Genomic DNA, 21,075 nt, shown 5'->3' with positions numbered 1-21,075 from the left:
TAGCCAAATTACCAAGAACACATGTTTCCCTTTTAGTTGAGTACAATGCTAAAAGCATATGCAAGGTGGGAGGGAAAAAGGTTGTGGAGTGGGGAGGGAGGAGGGAACCATGCTGTAGCTGACTCATAACTCATTTCCAGTAGCTCCACGATGCTTTCTGAGTTGCTGTCAGTTGATTTTCAGGATAAAGAAGAAGTACTTAAAATGAAAGCACAGTATTTTAATAGATGAAAATCATATTCATTATCCCTGTCCTCTTCTCTCACGTGCAAGGAGGACATTATGTTAAAATAAATCGGTACGTGGTTTAAACAGCCTTCTTGCTGTATCTTCACCTAAACTAACCCTGTGGGTGCTGATCATCATCCTGTGCAGAATCATGAGTGATGGTGCATCTTGTTCATTAGCCATTGTTCACCTACCACAAAGGTGTCCATTTCTAAAGCCTGTGAACTTATATTCAACAATAGTAACTAGTAGGTACTATCTGTGTGAATTCTTTCTACATTGAAGTAAGAATAGAGCGATGTTCTGTAGTGAGCATGAACCACCATAGTAATTATATGTATCCCATCTGAATGGAAATCTTTGCAGATTGGTGACATTCTACTTCAATGTTTTGCCACACACACTGCATTGGATGTGGTCAGGCAAATTGGGGTATTTTTTGCCGCAAATATCCCAAACCTTCTCCTGAAAGTCCCATCAGCCTAACACAAAACATAACACAAAACACAAGCCTATAATTGTAATAACATTGATGTCTTGTCAATCCAGTTGCCTTCTATTGTTGACTACATTCTATAACAATGAACATTTCTTTGGTGAAACAGTAAAGGAGTCTTCGCCATACTCCCAGCAGAGCTGGTCAGTCAACTGCGATGCACTGAGACCCTCTCCTATCTTTCCTTATCACAAGCTAGTCTGTCTTTGGAAAAAGTGAAGTACAGAGCTTCCTCGCGGGTTTCACTATATACACATGGTTTGTGAGGGAAAATAGTTTTTCTGTTAATTCAGGGGGAGCCCATTTCCTCATTTGCTGGAGGGCGGGTAGGGGAGGTCCTTGTTTTCATGTGCGAGTGCAGTCAAGTTCTAATGAGCTTTAGAGAATGGCTTTCTGACTTTGGCTTGTCCATGCATAATGGATAGAGCACAGAGGATAAAGTCACCAAAACAGTCCAGTCTTCCTCACTGAAGACTGCTGCTTCTGCGGCCTTTCTTCCTGCTTCGCTGCCACTGTCTCCACGCACCCCCCCCGCCCACCTCCCTGCAGCCAAAATGGCCGCAGGAAGAAAGCTCTCTTCAGTGAGTAGGGTGGACTGCTGACTGATCACAGCCAGTGTTGCTAGGCGCAGGGTGGCCTGATCCTTCTCTTTTCTTACAGTGCTGTTGATGTTGCCTGTAATGCGGTCTGGAGCCTCATGATTCAATTTTAGAAATAAAGGAGATAAAGAATGGGATTTGGCGGTGTCTGTGGCCCTGCGGTAAAGGCAGCAAGTCGCATGTGGGTCAGTTGCAGTGGCTAACGGTGGTAAGAAGGGGGGTCTCTTTTGGAGTGGAGACCAGTACATTCCTAGGGCTCAGCCGCTTAGGGGAGCTGGCCCTGAGGGGTTCCACCTGCTTGAGAGAACGTGGCAGAAGAGCTCGAGTTCATACATTGCTGAGGAAGGTGAACTCAGAACAGAAACAGGGAAGTGCTGAGATCATGTGGAGGACATATTGACCAGCCAAGGAGAGCATGGTGTTGCTCTGGGAAGGGCTAGACCCCGAGGGACAGGTGTTCAGAGGAAGGAAGTCTAGATAATGGTTAACTCTGAAACCGAACTTTATGTCCCCTCTCTGAATCAGGAGTCGCTGAGCTGAACGCACCCTAGGACCTGGAGAGTTGCAGAGGTGAGCAGGAAGGAAGGTTGTGTAAACAGGTGAACACCTCATGCTGGCATCAGTCTTTGCAGGCCTCCTGTCTGCTGGTATGGCTGCATTATGGGCCCACCCCGTGGTGCGGCTCTGCTGTGTCCTGGCCCATAGCAGGAAACAAGTTACCACCTGGCCATGCCATGCAGTCTGCAGAGTGGGTTTCCATATTTCCAGCTCCTCTTCAGGTTCCCTCCTGCTTTAATCCTCTCCCACCTCTCTACCCCCACCTCTGCCCCCATCACAATACACAGGAATCTGGCAACTCTGGTGTAGAACTGTCAATTAATGATTGCACTGTCAAATATTCACCCCAGGCGTGTTAAGCCATTTCTGTTTAATTATTGCGTGGAAGGCTTTCTTACTTCATTAAAAGGAATTTCAAATTTAACAAGAGATGGACAGAAAATTTTCTTTGCAAGGAGGCTAGACAAGATGCTCATGCCTGGCCCTGAAGGCAGAGGAAGCTGATTTTATTTGTGAAGGTGGCCTGGGATCTGCTCAGGGTTACCAGCCTGGCCCCTGGGGTCTGAGCCTGCCTAATTTCCACACACTGGAAAAGCCTGGGTTTTTTTCTCACTGGTTTCTTTTTAGGACCTAGATCCTGCCTTTTTCAAAGATGGATCAGTCTCTTCCTGCCATATCATGCCCCCTTTGCTTGTAAATCAACAATAGTGCCTCTGTTGGATGGGAAGAAAAGCCTGATTCTGTGGGTGTGATTACAACACTAAGTCAATTCTTGTTAACTTCGCATTACGAAGATTGAACAGTTTATGTTTGTCTGCTGATTGGCAGCCAAGTTACATTAGGCCCACTTATGGATGGATCCAGAATTTGTGGGACCTAACCCTTACACATTTACCACAAGGAAGAGAATATGAAATTACAAATACAAACCTTTAGGGCACCTCCCAGGGCTTTGGAAGAGGCCCATACACACTGAGAGGCCCTGAAGCTTAAGCTTCATTGGCTTCCTGGTAAATCTGTTTATGGGTCCAATCCAGATCGTTCTTGGAATCACAGCAGCTTTAGGAAATTTTGTTTGTTGGGGAGTGGGAGTGGGGGATGGGACCAATGATCATCAATTAGTCAGATAAGTCCCCTTTTCTGTGGTGGAACTTTATATAAGGTTGAGATGAAGGACAATTGATGGGGTCTGGTGTGCCCCACACTGGTGGCAATGTATTTTCAAGCATCTGCTCAAATTTGGGAGCTAGCATTAAAGTAGAAATTAAAATGTGTGCATTCAGATGGCTGCTGATACAGGAAATCTGCAGGTGCAGTTTGGATATAGTTATGATATGAATAGAAATGCAAATCCAGTGAATACACATATCAGGACACATCATGGCGCTTATTATACACCTGAAGCTCTGGGATTAATTATAGAGTTTATGAAATGATCTAAAATGAAATATGAAAGTGTGAGGTGGGTTATTTTTACGAGAGTAGAAATAATGGCAGTGGAGGTAATACAAGCAACTCTTGATTATCTGTGAGCAGATTATATGTTTTCCTGTTCTGTGCAAGTCAAAGTAAATTAACAAAGTAGAGGAATGGTTGAATGCACTTATAGGAAGATTAATGGCACAGTTACAATTGCTTAGAGAAATAGTGAGTTCTTTATTGGTGATTACTTGGTACTTGTAAAATAGATAATTCATAATCTGTTTTCTGTCACACGACTCAGTGGATCTGAGCCTGCTGTGAATTGGGCTTGGATCCATTTTTAAAAGTACTGATACCTGGTTCCACTCCCAGAGCTTCTGACTTGATTGATCTGGGTACATCCTGGGCATCAGGATTTTTAAACATTCCCCCGCTGATACTAAGGTGGATCCAAGGTGGGGAACCACTGGGCTAGATGGAGGAGGTGTGTTTGTTCCTTCTCTGGTTGAGGCATTCCAATTTATTTCCTTGAAGCCCTGACTCCTCTAGACTATGTTGTTTTCTCCTTAGGTGAGACAGAAGGCTAGCGGGGGCTGGAGTGGGGGATGCCCTTCCCCAAGCTGGTGCAACTCTGGCAGTCTTTATCCCTGGAGAGTGGACCTTTGTTATGGAGAAGGCTCTGCGCATCTTTCACAATGGCGCTCTTCCCCTTTCGCTGCAAGAGCCGTGAAGAGAGCTCTCTCCCTCCTTACTGTGAGAACCTGGTGTGGTTCCTGGAGGTAAAGCTCACAAAACTTGGGGGGCTCCTAAGAATGCGGTCCTCAGCAGTTTCCCATTCTCACGCTGGTCCACATGCAGCCTCTAGCAGTTCTTCAAAATGACCCTCCAAGTGTTGCTGCCAGTTACTTCTGCTCCAGGTAAACAGGTTTCAGCAGTGTCTCTCGGGATGCACCTGTCTCTCCAGGTTTTGGGGTGATCGTTTGCCCTGCAACCTCAATTTTCTGATGTGTCCGAGAAAAGGCATTGGTTTTCAGTTTGTCCAGCTTTTTCTTGTTCTAGGGACAGACATGTCAACTTCCAAGTTCTTTACATGTCACAGCTGAAATGAGAAGTCTTGCTTGGTGGAATTTTTATAGTGATTATATTGATTCTGCAGGTCAATTTGGGGAGAATTGCCCATCTAAACAATATTCAGTCTCTTAGTCTATGAATGTGGAATGCCTCTTCATTTGTTTAGATCTGTTCTCATTTCTCTCAGCAATGTTTCAAGTTTTTCAGCACATGAGTCTTGCATTTGTTTTGCTGCATTTAATGCTAAATAACTGACTCTTTTCTTTGTTAGGTTTTTTTTTTTCTTTCCTACTAGAGGTATCCTAGTTTGGGACATATTTCCTATTGTGTTTTTCAAAATATATAAAAGACTTTTTCTCATTATTCCATCAAAGATAGCTAGTTGAATTTTGGGGGATAGAATGTATCAAATTTGTATTTTTAAATACAAACATTATTATTACTATTCTTAATGAAAAATAAAGAGCTTTGGCAAACCAAATTTAAATTAACAATGATTCCAAGCCTTCTTTTTAAACACCAGCACGCTGCCTGGAATTAGAATTTTGGAACTAAGATGTTACGTCTTCAGCTGGTGTGAGCCTGCACAGCAGCTCATGTCAGGTGGCCATTGCATCCTCTTCCTGGGAAGAGGCCCCACGGCAAGCTAGATCACATGGAGCCTCCTCTGCTCATCATATGTCTTTGATATGCCTTCCAAGCAGACCCAGATCCTGTTCCAGCTGGCCTGGGCACCCTCTTTCCTGACCACGTTGCACTGCCAAGTTCTCTTCTTTGTGCTGCCCTTTCCTGGGCTCCACGCAGACGTTCTCCTCTATTACTGTCTCTCCTCGGCAAAGGTACAATACGGTTGATTGTGCCTGTTCACTTCTTTAATCCACTCATATTGCTTAATTGCTACTTGATTGCATTACAGTTCATCCATTTCAGGGCCAGGCAGGTCCCCGAAGTGGGGGCTGGAGAGCTGATGCCATGCGTAGAGGGGGCAGCACTGCTCCTTTCTGTCATGACAGAATACAGACCAGGGCTGTCATAGCTGTTTTCTTTCTTTCTTTTCTTTTTTTAAGAAAAACCAGGAATCTGGGTATTTCTGTGAAAGCTCCTTTTTGAAATGTTGGAAGGAAATTCATACTCTTTAAAAAATACTGTCCATGGCAAACAAAATACTTCTGTGAACCACATTTGGCTGTGAGCCACCAGTCTGTGACTTTAGATTTACTGTAATCACTCACAGCTGGAGTGTAGGTTGATGCAGATAAGATTTCCTGAGACAAACCTAATTACCAGCAATGGACCCCTGAATGTCCTCAGTGCCCGCCCCCGATGACTTCCTATTCCTTCTACTGGGCTGTTTGACAGAAGGTCCATCTCTTCTAGTCCACTGTGGTTTGACCACTTTGCTGTCACAGGGTAATCTTATCTCAAAGATCTGGAGGATGCCTCATTGTCACCCCTTACCACGGAAGGGACAGTGGGGACCATATTTCTCCATCTTATTTTATAGATTCTGAATGAAGTGTGAGACCCATAGTGGTGGAGGGCCGAGGTTCTCAGTTCCTGAGGATGAGGCTCACATCTGTCCACCACCAAATCACTGCTCTCTGGGCCCTGATATGGCCCCCAATCCACATTTACTTCAAAAAGGAAGACTCTCACTATCTAATGATGACTCTGAGTAATCATAAAACAAAAATAATCATCATATAAGACTAAAAGATGTCCTGGTTTCTTGGACTTTTTGGTTATTTTATAATAAATGCAGTAAGGAAAATAATAATAGGCATATCAACACTACAAAAAACTGAAAATCATTACTCTGAAAAGTTAAGAATAGTAGACAGCCTCAGTAATATGTAATGAAAAATGAAATTTCTCAGTGAATTTTCTGCTGAGAGAAATAATCAATGATAATGTTGTGATTATGTAACGTTGCATCAGCTCCATGCATTAGAAAGGATGAAATAATCTTTCAGAGTAGTATGTCAAAGATTAGTATGGTAGTCGAAGTAATTTATAGAAATGTACTGCTTTTGCATGGTTAGTGATGCAAATTAGCCAGGTAAACTGAGACTTAAAACTTCTAAAGTCCATAGTAAGGGAGGAATGGGCTTTTCATCTGCCAGGAAACTGTCCCCTTAGAACACAGGTCCTTATGTGTTCCTGGGTCTACGCAACCAAAGAGCATCTGTTGTAGGTTGTTTCTCTTACCAGCATTTGTAGCCTGTGGCTTCACAAGTACCAGGGAGACCTGAGGAGGCAACTTGATAACATGTAGTTATCCTGTTTTATTGATTGTGAATGCATTATAATTGTGGGTAGCGTTTGCAGAGGGCCTCTCAAGGTCACACACATCTTGCACACCCATATCCTATGCTGACCTGTTGGACATTTCTGTATACAAATTGAGTGGTCGCACTTATTATCAACATGACAATAACCACAACAGTAAAGTTACATAATTCTGTAGGGTATACCATACACAAAGCACTATTCTAAGCTTCACATTTGTTAACTGATATGTGAAGTAGTTACTATTATTATACTCACTTTCCAATAGAAGAAATTGAGATGCAAAGAGTTAAGTGAATTGCCTAAGTTCACATAGGTAGTAAGTGGCAGACAAATCCTGTTGTTGGGCTCTGGAGTCTTCTTTTAACCACTACCCTAGTTGTTTGGATTTCATCAGTACTGTATTGCCTTGCCCCAGTGGGCACTTGATGTTTAAAAAAGTAAATGAAGAGAGGCCCCACAGGATCTATTACCAGTCCCAGCATCTGCCTTACATATATAGGGCAGAGCTGGAACTTCTTCTATGGGTTTCTGCAGTGCTGCCATTTTGTTTGGATAAGTACATGAGCATTTCTGTTGGGTGATCTGGTGGTTTTAAAAATATGACCACAAATTCTTTCATACTCCTCCCTTCAAGAGGTGGAGCTTAATTTCCCTTCCTTTTGGTGTGGGAAGGACTTAGTAAATTTCTTCTAACAAATAAAATAAAGCAGAAGTGATCATGTGTGACTTTGGAGCCTAGATCATCAAAACGCACAGTGGGCTCCATCTTGGTCAGTCTCTCTCTTGGATCACTTGTTCTGGGGGAAACAAGCTTCCATGTTGTGAAGAGAGGCCCACGAGGCCAGCAAGAAACTAGGAAGCAGGGTTCCTGCCAACAGCCTTGTGAGTGAATTGGAATTGGATCCTTCAGCCCCAGTTGAGCCTTCAGATGAGTGCAGCCCTGGTGGACATTTGCACTGCAACCTCATGAGAAACCCTGAGCCAGAGCCACCCACCCACTTATGAAATCTTGTCCTGAAGAAATGCTGAGATAATAAGTGTTTGTTGTTTTAAGTCTCTAAGTTTTAGGGTAATTTGTTATGCAGCAATAGATAACTACTCCAGGTGGTGTCATGAGAGCCAGTAAACCTTGGCCAAATTATTGATAATCAAATTGAATTTAAGGAATATATTTTCATTTTGGGGAGAGAAGCATGTCTACGTTATTCCCTTTGGGACAGAGCACCCTTGGCTTATTCCCTATCAAATATTTTGAAATCAAGGGGATAGATCTAAAATTAACATGTAGCTTAAATCTACCTTACATTTCAACAGTCTTTCTCTTCTCTCTTCACCTGTAGTTCTCTGAATTGAATAGAATGATTTTTCTGCCGTTTGAGAGCTGAGAGCAATTTGATTTTAACACAACTGTTGCTTAGCAATGGGAAGGAACTTAATGGCTCTACTCTCTTCTGCAGACTGAAAGGAGCCTCCCTGTGTAGCTATTGTCTGTCTGTAGTGCTGAATGTAAAACTGTAATTATCGTTTTAAGATAAGATGGAAGCTCGCCTGTGTGACACATCACACTTACCCTAGCATCTTGGCTACCCAAGGGGTTGCGCTGTCCCAGTTTGAGCCCCCTTTGCAGAAAAGCTGGTCTCTGGGAATTGTGGGGCATTTAGAAGTCAAAGACAAAGCTCTAAAGAAGCTAGTAAATTCCTCGTTGGTTGGTGATTTGTATTCCCTATATACTGTCTTTGTGATTTGGGACCGAAAACTTGGCTCTTGAAATGTTGTGATTAGAAACTGGGTGTATCAGGGAAGGGGCTATGGAGAAGTGGGGATTCCAAAGAAATGCTGGGGAGTGGGAGAGGGTGGCAAGTCTAGCTGCCACTGACCTTGCTATGCAGCTCTGTGGGAAAGCCTTCTAGAAATGTCAGCTGCTTAGAATTTTTAAACACAAGGTCTAAATCCAATTGTTCATCACAGAGGTTGGTTTTGAGATTCAGAAATCTCTGCCCAAATTAAAAGTGTTATTCTTTCCCACTCTTTGGACTGATGATACACAAGTCTATATGATTTTGTTTAATCTTCAATTGGTTATGTAGGTCTTTCCGTGAGTACCCAGTGCCATACCAGGTACTGTGGAAAGATAAAAATAAAATATGAAGCATTGCCTCTCCTCTCTAAGAACTGACAATCCAGGTGAGGAGATTAGATAAACAGACACAAAGTAAATCTCAAATAATCAAGATGTAAACTCCAGGATACTGATAATAATCAGTATAATTATCGGCCATGTTGTTATACTATGGACTTCAAGACCAAGAGAAAATGTCACATTAGCAAAATAACAAGGCTTCAGTGCATGACCCTGAAAGAAAAGGTTAATATAGTTTCAAAGTATTTCATACACTCTTCCAATTAGTCAGCTTTCTCTGAAAGTAGACATTTTTTTTTTTTTTTTTAACTTTGAGGCAATTTTTTCCTCTGGGTCTGCAAGTTATTCTTTATGGGTGCACACTTCCTGGCATGTGTAATAATCTTAGGAATTTAGCTGGTATTAGATTAAGTGGAAGCAGCATCTGTCATACTGGACTGAATTAACATTGCCAAGATTTCTAATGTGCATCATAATAAGTGATGAAAATCTTACACTGAACCAAATTATATTTCACTGGCTTCAAAAATCAGGAACCATAAACCTACAGAAAACTTGAAATAGAAATAGTTGAAATAGAGTAAAATAATAGTATCGCGATGTGTTTTTGTGTGGGTGGGTGTGTTTTTTTTTTAAATAAATGTAACAAATAGTCATGGAGGACCAAACATCTCCTTTTTCAGATATTATTGGATTGTCAGCTGTAAAGACTCTGAGGTTAGATGTATGATTATGCATTTGAGTGGCAACAGCGCAGGTGATACCTCCCTCTAGTCTTCCTCTTTCCAGACTTTTCCGTGTGCTTGCGTCTAATTTTCAAGATTCTGTACACAATTCAGAATGAATTCAAAACAATTAATTCAAAAACTAAAAGCATCTTAGTCAAGATAAACCTTCATCTGGCAATTAATGTTATGCTGCCAGTCAGTTCTCTTGATTTCTGTGGTTTTTTGCATAAAACAAGCCACAGCCCCTTTGGTGGCAGACACCCAAATGCCAACAGTTTCAGCAAAAGCTGGAGTCTCCAGCCTGTCTTACCTTCCTCACTGCAAGGTTAACGATTCGTAAGTGGTGTTCTCGTTCTCTTTTTTCTATCCTAGCATTATGGATTTATGAAGACCAATCCTGGGCCTTATGTTTGTATACTGCCTTATGATTTCAAAGCCCTTAAGTATGTAACAGCCTGTGTGGCTGTCGCAACAAGCCTGGGAAGTGGGAAGGCAGATAGTATCTTCCTCTTCTAATATATAAAGAGACAGGCTCGGCAAGGTAAAGCGGCTTATTCACAGGCAGTTATAAATTGCAAGAATAGGACCTGAGACCGGGTCTCTGGACTTCTATTCCAGTGCTCTTTCTATTAAACCAGGTTACTTTTGTAAAGTGGAATTTCAGAGCCATATACCTCTGATATTTCAAGGGACAGTTGAACAATTCATTGGTATCCAATTAATTAATTGGTCTCCAATGATTTTAATTATCAATGATCTTCAATATGAATCTCCACTTCCTTCCTCTCAGACTCAGTCACTCCTTGCATATAAGGAAGGTCAAGGGCTGCCTTTTATTCCTGGTTTCCTTTGTGTGTTTCATAGTTTGTGTTTAATTTCCCAGCAGGCCTCAGGGCCTAGCACCAAAGCATTCCTGAGGAGGGTACTTGGGACTGATTGACACACAGAAAGACATTTTTAGGATTTGAACATATTTCATTTTTCCCTTAAACACTTCTTCAAACAAACATCATGACAAGTAGAAGAAACCCCTGAACTCACCAACCAGATTTTACTTATTTACTTTGTCATTTTAAAATCCACTCATCATGCGTTTCTTTGAAATACATTCTGCCATTCAACCACCTTTGATGGTGACTTAGAGATAGAAGCCTCTCATTTTCAAAGATTGGCTGCCCTGTCATTTTTAAACAGCCTTATTGAGATACATTTCATATACCATACAACTCACCCATTTAAAGTGTACGATTCGATGCTTTAGTATTGCCCAGGCGTCTTTAGTGAACTTCCAATCTTGGTTTTGAAAACAGGCTGCCTACTGTAGGAAACAGTTCAGTCCAGATCTGTGACAGACTCTGAGTGTCTGGTCTTGTTTGGCACTGTGGGGTGGGTGGAGCGTACAGCTAAGAAGCCCCCTCGCCCTATGGGGAGTTAACAGTCAGTCCTGAGGATTTGAGCTTCTGTTCTTGTCATGTTGAAGGTGGGAAGAAAGGCTGTGTGCCCCTTCCCAAGAACAGTGCTTGCTGGAGAAGTGGCCTCTGATTGGTGGTGTCTGGTGATCTGGCAGTGGGAGGAGAAGTTATTCAGGGAACAGGGGCCGTGAGGGCCTTAGAGACAGTGGGGTATCAGTGAGGGCAGTTAAGAGTGACTCTCCGAGGAGTCAGGATTGAAAAGTGGTCAAGAGGGTAGATTTTGGTGTCAAATAAACCTGCGTCTGAGTTCTGCCACTGGTCTAAGCTGTGTGGTGTAGGGCAGCCTCTCTGCATATCATTTTTCTCATCCTTAAAGTGAGGGTAATGTTTGTACCTGCCTCATAGAGTTGTCATGAAGGTTAAATGAGATGATCCATGTGCAGTTCTTGGCTCAGCATTTGGTACCAACTGAGTGCTCGATGAATATTTCCTGCTATTATCATTGGCTGTTTCCTTCACATGATTTAGAAGCTTCTTGAGAACCGGGCCTGTTGTGTTTACCCTTGATCTCCAGCCTCTCATCATGACAAACCAGAGTGTTGAACTGAAATGAATGCATTCCCGTCACCCGTTTATTCCATCTGTGTCTTCCTGCCTTATTATTTGCACATGTGTGTGCACATATACCTGCACACAAATGTGCATGGTACCCGGCCACACACACACACACACACACACTGACTGTTACGTGGGCTAGAATTAGTCAAATAACTGAAAAAGAGTATTAATTGTGTGTCATCCCATGGTAATCCGATGAAAGGAGTATAGTTTCTGGGCACAATCAAGAGACCTAGAAATAACTTTGTTAAATGAGTCTATGCTATATAATGGTATTCGCTACAACAGATTCTTGTGTATAATGACAGATAATTGGGGAGAGAAGAGGTGAGAGGCTCACCAGTATGTTTTTATAGGAGATGCTTAGGACTTGCACTGGACTGTTCCGGAAGGAGAGAGAGTCTGAGAAATGTTAGTATAGACATTTTTGATGGACTATATATAGAACATGGTGAAAGAGAGAGAAGCGATGCAGATGCTTAAATTGCAAGTCCTAGGCCTGAAAGACTAAGTTAACAATATGATAATGATCTCAGTTCACAATTAGCTAAGTGTTAGGTGTCAGCAAGAAATCTAAGTGGGGAGAACCAAGGAGAGGGGACTAGATCTGCTTCCAAGATGAGCTTGTCCAGCCCCTCACCCCTGGAGAGCTGTCCCCTGATCTTTATTTATGCTTCACGTCATTTTGGCAAGGGCTTGAGGCAGGTCCCTGGCCGCACCTTGAGTCAGAAGACATTGCCCGGGCTCCATTCTGGATAGAGTGCAAGGGAGGTGAAGTTTTCGGTCCATGGGGAACTGGTATCTTAATAATAAAAATTATGTTGGCAGGGCTGGCCCGGTGGTGTACTGGTTAAGTTTGCGCACATCGCTTCGGTGGCCCGGGGTTCGCACGTTTGGATCCCAGGCACGGACCTACATACCACTCATCAAGCCATGCTGTGGTGGTGTCCCACATACAAAATAGAGGAAGATGGGCACAAATGTTAGCTCAGGGACAATCTCCCTCACAAAAAAAAAATTATGTTTGCAACCTTCTGTTCTGAAAGTGTCACACATCTCAGCGAAAAATTCTTGTGCAAATTGTTGTCCTTATCAAAGACAAGGTTATATGACATGGCTTTTGCTTTCGCGCACTGGCTGTACTTATTAGTGGATCAAGGGACCAGTGCTCTGATTGCCTGTTGTGTACAGCCTCAAGTTCCAGGTTAAGTCACTTACTAGATCTTTTGGACATCAGTTTCCTCACCAGCAAAAAAGGAATAATCATATCTAATTTACAGGAGATTTTGAGAATTAACTTATTTTTTCAGCACAGTGATAATCAGAAGGAAAGGTGCTACATGAGGACAAATTTGTAGTCTGACTTGCATGATGGCTAATGGATTAAGCCCCATTTCCTGGTGCCCAGGACTTATTTATGGCTGCTTCCTGCCCATTGACACTTTCCTACTGCCTGGTTGACCAGTGCCAGAAAGAGATGGTTCTGTTGGATATAAAGAATTCTGAGAATGGAAGGGCAGGGAGTCTGGGATCAAGGAAAACATCTCCAGTGTGACTGAATAGCTCCCGGTAGCTGTATTTCACCTACTGTGGTCAATTCTAGTATTTTCTTAAACAAAGACTCCTTGAGGCTTCCCTTGACACTGCCCCAGCCATGCTAGTATATCACGTGTCCAGCTGCTGGAACGGACATTCCCGTGGATGATTTTCATAGGCACTATCTTGAGCCATACCTAGGGTTGGACTCAGCCATACTGGTACTATGATCATATACATCCTCCAGAATAGTTTTCAATATGGTTCAATTCAGTTTATGATTTTTTTAGCCTTGATTAATTTTTATGCATAATGATTATAAGACTTTATCGTTTATGTTGTGGTACTGGACACACTGGGTTTTTTGATAGTCAGAAGGATCTTGAGAAGTAATGCTAAATCTATGGAACAAAGAGGTATTTTTGTTCAAACCCAAATAAAGATTTTGGGTACTAAACTCAGCCTTTGGAAAATTATTGCTAATAATTTGAAGCTGTCACCAAAACCCTCAATACTCTTTTTGCTAATGTATGAAATAGTTTCACATATCTAAAAAGAAAAATGGATACCCAAATTTAGGTTATCCTTTCTCCTTTCAAACATAGGTAGGTTTTTTGGTGGTGTATGACTCCCTTCCCACTACAAAGCTATCAGATTTAGAAACAAGGGTGACTTTATCTATTCCAGATGAATATTTTAAGATGTTTTATTTGCCAAATTTTTATATGCTTAAAAATAACATGGCAATGGGGGGGTGAAGAGCTTAGCAACTTTTCTTCCCAAAAAGCAATGATAAAATTGGACAAAATTATCAAAACCAACCGTTTATGGACTCCTAAAATCAACCACAGGCATATAAGAAACTGACAAGCTTTTATTCAAGAGAAACTACTGAACCACAGGTAATAACAGTGGGAGTCTATGGCATCTTAGCCTGGGGATGCTCTCCTCCCCTCATTCCCAGCTCCTTCAGTGTGGCACAAGCTATGAAAACCAGCAGCTTTGTGGTCAGAGGGTGATGACTTGATTTAGAGCAGGGGAGAATGTGGAAAAACCTGATAATGTTGGGTGTTGTCAGAAATATTGGTGATCTCAGTGGCAAACAGACAAGGAATACCAACATTGCAGCTAACCTGAAGCTGTGATTCTGGTTGGGGCATAGAAGTAAAAAAAACTAACAAAGAAATTAGAATTAAAATGGTACATTATAAAATATTTATCTGACACAAAAGGAGGCCGTATAGGATGAACAAGGAAATAAAAAAGGCATTAGACATTGTAGTAGGCAGAATAATGGCCCCCCAATATGTTCACATCCTAGTTACTATAATCTCAATATGTTACCTTGTGTAGCAAAGGGAATTAAGGTTGCACTTGGAACTAAGGTTGCTAATCAGCTGACTTTCAGATAGGAAGCTTACCTGGATTATCCAGCTAGGCCTAATATAATCACAAGGGTCTCTAAAAGTGGAAGAGGGAAGCAGAAGAGTTAGTGTCAGAGTGATGCAATGTGAGAAAGCCTCAGCTGGCCATAGCCAGCTTTGATGCTGTAAGGGGGCCATGAGCCAAGGAATGCAGGCAGCCTCTAGAGAAAGAAAAGGCAAGAAAATGGATTCTCCTTTAGAATCTCCAAAAAGGAGCACAGCCTTGCCAGCACCTTGCTTTTAGCCTGGTGAGACTTGCATCAAACTTTAACCTCTAGAACTGTAGGATAATAAATTTATGTGTAAGCCTCTAAGTTTGTGGTAATTCGTTACAAGAGCAATAGGAAACTAATACAGAATAAATAGAAAACACATAGCAAAATGACAGATGTAAATCTGACCATATCAAATTCCATTAAATATGAATTGATGAAACATGTAAATCAAAAGGCAGATATTGTCAAATCATACAAAAAAAGCAAGATCTAGCCATAGCTATAATGAGACACATTTTAGATTAGAAAACACAAATAAGTTGAAAGTAAAAGGATGGAAAAAGATATTCCATGCAAACACTTATGAAAAGACTGGAGTGGCTCCACTAATATCAGGAAAAATAGAATATAAGATCAAAAAATATGTTACTAGAGGGAAAGAGTGATGTTTTATAATGAAAACATGGTCAGTTCTTTAGGAATACATAATAATTATAAATGTATGTGCACCTAACAACAGAGCCTCAAATACCTGAAGCAAAAACTAACAGAATTAAAAGGAGAAATAGACAATTCAACAGTAAAAATTGTTAACTTCAATACCCCACTCTAAATAGTTGGTAAAATAACTACACAGCAAATCAAAAGGATATAAAAGACTTGAACAACACTATCAACCAACTTGACCTAATAGACATTTATAGAACACTACACCCAATGAAAGCAGAATATATATTCTTTAAAGCAAATATGGAAATATCTCCAGGATAGACCACACATTAAGCCATAAAACAAATCTCAATAGATTTTAAAAGATTGAAATTACAAAAGGTATGTTTTAAGATCTCAATGATATTAATTTAGGAATCAACAACAGAAATAAATTTGGAAGATCTCAAATATTTAGAAATTAAACAACACATTGCTAAATAACTCATGGATCAAAGAAGAAATCACAAGAGAAATTAGAAAATATTTTGAAATGAATGAAAATGAAAACACAACATATCAAAATTTACAGTGTGCAGATAAGTATCTTTAGAGGAAAATTTATAGCTTTCATTATCTATATTAGAAAATAAAAATGATCTCAAATCAATGTAATCTTCCACCTTAAGAAATTCATAAAAGGAAAGCAGACTAAACTCAAAGCAAGCAGAAGGAAGGAGAGATTAGAGCATAAATGAAATAGAAAACAGAAAAAAAAAAAAAAAATAGAGAAAATCAATAAGGCCAAAAGTTATCTCTTTGAAAAGATCAACAAATTTGACAAACCTTAACTAGATTGATCAATAAAAGGAGATAAGATTCAAAAATCAGAAATGAAAGCAGGGACATCACAACCAATCCTACAGAAATTAAAACAATGATAAGGAAATACTATGAAAAACTTTATGCCAACAAATCAGATGAAGTAGATAAATTTCTTGTAAGATGCAAATGAACAAAACTGACTAAAAAAAGAAATAGAAAATCTGAACATCTCTATAACAATTGAAGAAATTGAATTAGTAATTAAAAAATCTTTCCCCAAAAATCCCACACCTAGAGGGGTTCACAGGTGATTTCTACCAGACATTTAAAGAATAAATAATGTCAGTCCTTCACAAAATCTTCCAGAAAGTGGAGGGAAAAAAAACCACTTTCCAATTCATTTTATGAGGCCAGTATTACCATGATACCAAAATCAGACAAAAATATAAGAAGAAGAGAATAGCCCTCATAGCCCTCATGAGTATAAATGCAGAAATTCTCAATAAAATATTAGCAAACCAAATCCGCAACTTATGAAAAGAGTCAAACACCATGACCAAGTGTATTTTATCCCAGGATTGCAAGATTGGTTTAACATCAGAAAATCAACTAATATAATACATCATATAAATATAATAAAGGATAAGAATCATATAGTTATCTCAAAAGATACAAATAAAAAATTTGATAAAATCCAACCAAGAAAGTAGGAATAGGAGGAGAATTCTTTAGTCTGATAAAAGAAAGGCATCTATGAAAAACAAACAGCTGACATCATACTTAATGGTGAAAGACTGAATGCTTTCCTCCTAATATCAGGAGCAAGATCAAGCATATCTTGCCGCTTCTATTCAGCATTGCACTGGAGTATCTTTTCAGTACAAAAAGAGAAAAAATAAAAAGCTAATATAAAGGCATCCTTATTAGAAGAAAGGAAGGAGGTAAAACTGTCGTTATTCACTGATGACATGATTCTCTATGTAGAAAACCATAAGGAATCCATGAAAAAGCTACTAGAACTAATGAACAAGTTCAGCAAGGTTGCAGGATACAAGATCAATATGTAGAAATCAGTTGAATTTTATTTACTAACAATGAACAATCCAAAAATGAAATTAAGAAAACAATTGTATTCACAATAGCATCAAAAAGAATCAAATACTTAGGAATAAATTTAACAAAAGAAGTGCAAGGCTTGTATGTATAAAGCATATAGAACATTACTGAGGGAAATTAATGGAGAGATAAACCAAGTCCGTTGATTGGAAGACTCAATATGCATAGCTTTAAAGGTATTTTAGAAATCTCAGCAAGGTTTTTGTTTTCTTTTTTTTTGGTAGAGTGCTAACATTTCGATGGAAATGCAAAGGACTCAGAATAGCCAAGACAATTGTGAAAAATAAGAACTAAGAGGACTTCTAATTCCTGATTCCAAAACTTAATAGAAGACTACAGTTAGCAGATAGTATGGCACTGGCATAAGGATAGGCATACATATCAATGAATCAGAAGTAGGAATCTAGAAATAAATCCTTACATTTATGGTCCATTGATTTTCTATAACGGCACCAAAGCAATTCAGTAGGGGAAAGGATAGTCTTTTCAACAAATGGTGCTGGAGCAATTGGCTGGCTACATGCAAAAAGATTAATTTAATCCTAAATGTAAGGGCTGAAATTATGAACTTCAATAAGTAATGTCAGAGAAAATCTAAGTGCATTGGACTGGGCAAAGAATTTTTAGATACAACATCAAAAGAAGTTCCACAAATGAGAAAAAAATGATAAATTGGACTTCATCAAAATTGAAAACTTTTGTGCCTCAAAGGACACCATCAAGAAAGCGAAAAAGACAACCCATAGAGAAATGGGAGGAAATATTTGCAAATTGTATATTTGATAAAGAACTTCTATCCAGAATATATAAAGAACTCTTGCAACTCAATAAGAAGAAGACAAACAAACAAAGTAAAAATGGATGGAAGATTTGAATAGATATCTCACCAAAGAAGATAAACAAATGGCTAAAAAGCTCGTGGAAAAATGCTCATTAGTCATTAGGGAAAATACAAATTAAAACCACAATGAGACACTACTTCATACCCATTAGAATCACTGTAATAAAATTGACGGAAAGTAACAACTGGCAGTGAGAGTGTGGAGAAACAGGAACCCTCATACGTTGCTGGTGGGAATGTAAAATAATACAGCCACTTTGGAAGACAGTTTGCTGGTTTCTTAAAATGTTCAACATAAGCTTACCATAGGATCCAGCAATTCCACTCCTGAGTACTGGGCATCTACGCAAGAGAAATGAAGCCATATGTCCACACAAAGACTTGTATTTGAATGTTTATGGCAGCATTATTTATAATATCCCCCAATTAGAAACAATCCAGATGTCCATCAACAAGTGAGTGAATAAACAAATGTGATATATTAGTACAATAGGATATTATTCTGCAATAAAAAGGAATGACTGATACATGCTACAACATGGATGAACCTCAAAAATATTATGATAAGTCAGGGTCAGCAATGTTTTTTTAAAAGGTCAAATAGTAAATATTTTAGACTTGAGGACCATATGGTCTCGTGGCAACTTCCCAACTCTGCCCTCTTAGTGCTGAAGCAGTAACAGACAATCTGTAAATGATTGGGTGTGATTGTGTTGCAGTAAAACTTCATTTACAAAAACAGGCAGCAGGTAGTTTACTGACCCCTGTGCTAAGTGAAAGAAGCCAGATGCAAAAGACCACACATAGTATGATTCCATTGATATGAAATGTCCAGAATAGATAAATCTATAAAGACAGAAAGCAAAACTTGGGAGTGGGAACAGGGATTGACTGCAGTTCGGCACTAGGGAAATTTTTGGGGTGATGGAAATATTCTATAATTAGATTATGGTTATAGTTGCACAACCCTATAAATTTTCTAAATATCAGCGAATTGTACACTTAAAATGGATAGATTTCACGGAATGTAAATTATATCTCAATAAATGTGTTAAAAATTATGTATATTTTTATTTATTCCTGTTTCTGTTGTTTTACTGGCTTAGCCATTTTATCCTCATATTATTACTTTTCAGTGAAAAACTTATTAGTGACTCTAGTGCTCAAACTAAGAGCAGTGCTTAGAGAGTTTTATGGGTGCCTTGTAACTTTGAACTCTTCCCTCTAGAGCAAAAGTTGGTATGATTAGGTGAGTTCTTTAGGAACTCTCCCAGGGATCTTATTATAAGGAAAACACTAGTTAGAACTCTGGAGGAAGCTTTATGGCATCAATGCCACCATATCCAGAACCAAATGTCAGAGACTGTGGTTTTGGAGGTGGATAAGAAAGGAGCTTTTAATTGTATGCATTTTCTTCCTGCCTTCTTTAAAAGTTCTTATAATATCTAACCTAGACTAGAATAGGTTAATTCATCTGATGTTTAAGGAATTGTCCATGCCTTTTGAAGACTATTTTATGCTAAGAAGAGAGCATTTATGTGTGCCAGTTGTCTGCTATGATCATTGCATTCCCATCTTGTGATCTGAGTCTCAGATGGGTCAAAGACTCAATTCAGATTTCATCTTGGGATCATTGCATAATTGCCCACTGCATCTTACCAAGAGAGTAAGTTAGCAAAGTGTAGAACTATTGGCATTTCTGATACATAGGCAAGCTCTCAGAGCTAAGAATTATCTTGCTGGTGCACCACGGTCATACTGAGAGGAAGATGGCCACGTGATGAATGGTGCAGTGATCTGCTGATTTGGTTTCATTTCCCTCATCAGAGAGCATTTCTGAGGTGTGATCTTGAAAGAAAAACAGCCTTTTCTCTGGGCTGATGATGGGGAATAAACTCTAACGAATGACCTCACTGTATGATTGAGATGCTATTAAATCCTCGCCCTTAGACCTGAGTATAAGAGCCAGCTCTTAGAATCTTCAGGAGCCAGAGGCAAAAATGTCCCTCAGGAGGATGAGCTATTTATCAGTCATAGGCTTTTATAATTTGCTGAGCTGACTGAACATTATACAGCTGGAGAGTCTACCTCTTAGACCAAATATAAATATTGTTTTGTCCCTCCCTGTAGCCTCTCTCCCCCTTGTATACAAAGATTCCCATATATGAATTGTGTGCAAATGATTTGATGCCTTATTTAAATCCTCGTAACGAAGGTATTATTATGAGCGTTATCGGCACCAGTGAGCTTGCTGCCAGTGTGTTAGTCTGATGTACGTAATCATCTTCTACTTAAATTCTTTCATTTTGTCAGTGAGCCCTTTTCTCTGAATCTGTAGAACGATCCTTTGCAGGGGTTTAGTTTTCATTTAGATGAGAGGTCAGGTTCTGCCAGGCAAACAGAGACAGAGACTGGCTTTTTAAAACTCTCCCAGACTAATTGTCTTCTAAAGATGGGCTCAAGAGTGCCTAATTCACCCAGGACTGTCCTCCAGATGAGAGAGAAGCTTCTGTGTGGTCTCCTTACCTCTGCTGGGATTGCTTCCTCCCTTCCTTCCTTCCTTCCTTTCATCGGGGACAGAGGTGGAAAGGAATTGTGATCATATGAGGATTTACATGGAAATTATGCAGGTCTGTTAGAAGGCAGGGTTCAGCATAGCAAAACTGAAGTGCCTCTGAATGTGGAATGTGTGTTTTCATTGAATGCCAAGACTTGCTCAGGCGCTGTCCCCCTCATCTGCCTCTGATGTCTGATGGGAAAGGTAGCTCCTGGTTTCTGATTGCAAATATTGAGCATCATGGGCTAATTCCTGGACACTTGGCATTGGGCACTTGCTATCTGTTATCTTCAAAAGTTTGGTTGTGGGGAACAAATTAGCTATTTATCTTGGGAAGAGATTTATTATAGGGAACTGGGTCCGTAGGGAGGGCTGGAGGAATAGGCTCGAGGCTGGGCTTCCAGGAATCACTTCTGGGACACCGCGTAGAACTGACCCACCAGGGGCTGCTGCCTCTGCTGTCCTTGGGTGGTGGGCAAACCGGAGATCCCTTTGGCAACTGCTGACCTAAGAAGACATCGACTTCGCTGCACAAGTGATCAGGAACCTGCTGCCGCCTCTGGGAGGC

General features: G+C 40.1%; 1 protein-coding gene across 3 annotated transcripts in view; it reads left to right on the top strand.

Annotated features, from left to right (window-relative positions):
- RASGRF2 (Ras protein specific guanine nucleotide releasing factor 2) overlaps window positions 1-21,075 on the top strand; it is a 215,651-nt gene that overhangs the window by 134,317 nt on the left and 60,259 nt on the right. The gene's annotated exons all lie outside the window — the stretch shown is intronic.

This window comes from Ceratotherium simum, chromosome 4 (assembly GCF_057802395.1).
Source record: "Ceratotherium simum simum isolate JZ-2026a chromosome 4, ASM5780239v1, whole genome shotgun sequence".
NCBI classification, from domain to species: domain Eukaryota; kingdom Metazoa; phylum Chordata; class Mammalia; order Perissodactyla; family Rhinocerotidae; genus Ceratotherium; species Ceratotherium simum.
Note: the sequence above shows the minus strand (reverse complement) of the source record. Positions and strands in the feature narration are given on the sequence as shown.